Here is a 4422-nt window from a genome sequence, read left to right as displayed (position 1 = left end):
GGGCAGTTTTAGGTTATATAACAAAATTGAGGGACTTCCCTGGTGGTCCAGTGGTTAAGACTCCACACTCCCAATGCAGGGGGCCCGGGTGCAATCCCTGGTCAGGGAACTAGATCCTACATGCCACAACTAAAAGAGCCCGCATGCCGCAACTAAGACCCAGTGCAGCTAAATAAATAAATTTGTTTTTTAATTGAGAGAAAGGCACAGAGATTTCCCATATACCCTGTACCCCCTTATGTGCATAGCTTCCCCCAGTGTCAACATCAGACACCAGAGGGGTACATTTGTTACAAAAGAGGAACCCTACACTGACACATCATAATCACGTAAAGTCCACAGTTTACTTTAGAATTCACTCTTGGTCTTGTATATTCTGTGGTTTAGACAAATGTATAATGACATATATCCATCATTATTATCATACAGAGCATTTTTACTGCCTTAAAAATCCTCTGTGCTCTACCTACTCATCTCTCCCCACCTCACCCCTGGAAACCACTGATCTTTCTAAGCTCATCTTTTATACTTCCTGCCCCAGTCTTAGATTAAACTATTTCTTTAAAAAGCAGCTGGTTCCTTTTACTGGAGCAGGGTATCCAAGATCTAGGTGCTAAGTGTGCTTGTTGCTACTGGATATCCTTACTTCTAGGTCCTCTCAGCTGAAAGAGCAAAGAAATATATGTGTACATACTAACCTGTGTATATCCAGATATCTGCAACTATTTGTATGTTTATCCATTAGGATCTATATTAAGCTAAATAGGACTTTGTACTGACGTCTCCAACTCTAACCTGTTACCACCTGGATTATTCCATTCCCTTCTTTTTCTTGTTTGTGAACTGCCATTCCAACAGTCAGAAATTTGACTCCCGTTATCCACCATAATTTATTTAATTGTTCATTTCAATGTGCCTTTAGAATAGTGCCACAATTTATAATCTTTACCAACTAAAGTATAGTGCTTAGGTACTATTTCTTTAGTCTTACAGACTCCACTCATTTCCAAAGTTACTTAGTTAAGAACATTTTTCACCCACCCCCTCAAATAAGGTTGTTTCATATGTTTCTCATACAAGTTCTTGTTTTGTCATATTCTACATTCCATCCAGGGAATCCTGCCCTCCTAAATGATTTTTTTTTCTAATTTGCTCATATTAAGGTTAACTCGTTGTGCTTTATAAGGTTCTATGGGTTCTGTGCCTAATGACAAATACATAGGGTCATGTATCCATAATCATAGTATAGTACAAAATGGTTCTTGGCCTTAAAGAAAAGTCTCCATTTTTGGATGGGGTTGTTTGTTTTTTTGTTATTGAGCTGCATGAGCTGCTTGTAAATTTTGGAAATTAATCCTTTGTCAGTTGCTTCATTTGCAAATATTTTCTCCCATTCTGAGGGTTTTCTTTTGGCCTTGTTTATGGTTTCCTTTGCTGTGCAAAAGCTTTGAAGTTTCATTAGGTCCCATTTGTTTATTTTTTTTTTTATCTCCATTTCTCTAGGAGGTGGGTCCAAAAGGATCTTGCTGTGATTTATGTCATAGAGTGTTCTGCCTATGTTTTCCTCTAAGAGTTTGATAGTTTCTGGCCTTACATTTGGGAGACGCAAGAGGAAAGAGATATGGGAACATATGTATATGTATAACTGATTCACTTTGTTATAAAGCAGAAAATAACACACCATTGTAAAGCAATTATACCCCAATAAAGATATTAAAAAAAAAAAAAAAGAAAAGTCTCCAATCTTTTACCTATTTAACTCTCTCCTACCCTCCCCTAACCCCCTGGTAACCACTGATCTTTTTTACTATCCATATAATTTTGCCTTTTCAAGAATGTCATATAATTGGACTCATACAGTATGTAGCCTTTTCAGTCTGACTTCATTTGCTTAGCGATGCACATTGAAGATTCATCCTATGCTTTTCATGGCTTAATAACTCCTTTCTTTTTCTTGCTTAATAATACTCCATTGTTTGGGTATGCCACTTTTTGTTTATCCACTCACTATTAAAGGTCTTCTTGGTTGCTTCCAGTTTGGGGCAATTATTAATAAAGCTACTATAAACATTCACATGCAGTATTTTGTGGGAACACAATTTTCACCTCATTTGAGCAAATGTCTCAGAGTGTGACTGCCAAATCATTAGTAAGATTATGCTTAACTTTGTAAGAAATTGCCAAATTGTCTTCCAAAGTGGCTGTTCCATTTTACATTCCCACCAGCACTGAATGAAAGTTCCTGTTGTTCCATATCCTGGACAGCAATTTTATTGTCAGTTTTCTGGAGTGTAGCCATTCTAATAAGTTGGTATCTATATTTCGTTGTTGCTCTAACTTGCAATTCTCTAATGACAAATGATCTTGAGCATCTTTTCATATGCTTATTTCCCATCTGTGTATCTCCTTTGGTAAGGTGTTCATTTAGATCTTTTGCCCATTTTCTAATTAGGTGTCTTATTTTCTCACTGTTGAGTTTAAGAGTTTTGTATATTTTGGATACAGTTTATCAATCAGATATATGTTCTAACAATATCTCGTCCTCATCTGTGGCTTATCTATTCCTTGTCTTAACAGTGTCTCTCAAAGAGCAGGTTTTAAAAAAATTTTAATAAAGTGTGTCTTTTCACTTATACCTCTCATGGATCTTGTTTTTGATGTTGTATCTATAAACTTAAGAGCTCATAGGTTTTTGCCAAAGGTTTTTAGTTTTATAGTTTTGCTTCTGACATAGGTTAAGAATCCATAGTGAGTCCATTTTTGTGAAAGTTAAACGTCTGAAAAAACTATCCTTTTTCAATTGAATTGCCTTTGCTCCTTTTCAAAGATTAGTTGACTATATTTATGTGGGCGTTTTTCTGGGCTCTCTCTTCTGTTCCATTAATCTGTATCCTACTCCTCCACCAATAGCATGCTGTCATGATTACTGTAGCTTTACAGTAACTCTTGAAGTTGGATAGCGTCAGTCTCGAACTTCGTTCTTATTTAGTATTGTGTCGGCTATTCTAGGTCTTTTGTCTTTCTGTATAAACTTGAGAACCAGTTCGCCAACATCTGCAAAAGAACCTGATCTGGGATTTATTTGGGATTATGTTACATCTATAGATAAAGATGGAAAGACATGACATCTTAACTATACTGAGTCTTCCAATCCATGAATATGGATCTATATTTTATAGTTTTCATCAAACTTGGACAACGTTGGCCATTATTTCTGACAAATTTTTTGCCCTTTGTGTTCTTCAGGGACTCCAATTACATGTGTATTAAGGAGCTGTCCTATAACTCACAGGTGCTCATTTTTAATTTTCGTCTACATTTTATTTTGGATAGCTTATATTTCTATGTCTTCAAGTTCACTAATATCCTGTTCTGCCATATTTCATATGCAGTTACATCCAGAGTGTTTTTCATCTTAGGCACTGTCACTTTTAGGCCAAGCACTTCAATTTGCATCCTTTTTATTTCTTCCGTGACACAACTTTGGGGCATATGAAATACAATTATAATAAGTGTTTTTAATGTCCTTAGTGCTCATTATAGCACTTGTTAGATTATAATAATATTATTAGATTATCATTGATAACCTTCCTCATTACGGGTTGTGTCCCCTGCTTCTTTGCACGCCTGGTAAACTTTGACTGGATGACAGGCATCGTGTGGATTTTACCTTGTTCACTACTGGTTATTTTCGTATTCCTTTAAATATTCTTAGCTTTATGCTAAGATACAGTTAAGTTACTTATAAATAATTTGATTCATTCAGGTCTTGCTTTCATGATTTTTAGGTGGGTCTGGAGTAGTCCTTAGCCTAGGACTAATTATTCCCCACTACTGAGGCATGAATTTCCTGAGTTACAATTACAATGCCCTGTGAATTACGAGTTTTCTTATCTGGCTGGTAGGCATAGGCATTCTTCCATACCTGTGCAAGTGCCAAAACCTCTTTCCTCTAATATTTTGAGATGTTTGTTCCTGGTCTCAGATGATTTCTTCACACACATGTGCTGGTTAACATTCTGCTGAACACTCAACTCAAGAGAAACCCACCATAGATGTCTGAGGTTTTCTCTCCGTGCAACTCTTTCCTCTGTGATACTCTCCTCTGTGAATTCTAACTGCTTTGGCCTCTCAAATTCATAGCTCCATCTCCTCAACTCAGGGAATCCACCAGACTCTGTCTGAGTTTCTCCTCCCTGGACCATGGCCTAGAAACATTCTAGAGGCAACAAACTGAGGCACTTGTAGAGTTCACCTTGTTTGTTTCTCAACTTTCAGAGGTCATTGTCTTTGTCACCTGATATCTAGTATCTTAAAACCAATTATTTTTCGTATTTTGTCTATTTATTTTGGTTGTTTTAATTAAGAGGATAAATCTGATCCTGGCCCCTCCACATTGGTTGGAAGTATAAAAATGTGTCA

The sequence above is a fragment of the Neophocaena asiaeorientalis genome, unplaced genomic scaffold, assembly GCF_003031525.2.
Source record: "Neophocaena asiaeorientalis asiaeorientalis breed wild unplaced genomic scaffold, Neophocaena_asiaeorientalis_V1.1 scaffold40, whole genome shotgun sequence".
In the NCBI taxonomy this organism is placed as follows: Eukaryota; Metazoa; Chordata; class Mammalia; order Artiodactyla; family Phocoenidae; genus Neophocaena; species Neophocaena asiaeorientalis.
The sequence above is the reverse complement of the archived record's forward strand: the minus strand, read 5'-3'. Positions refer to the sequence as shown.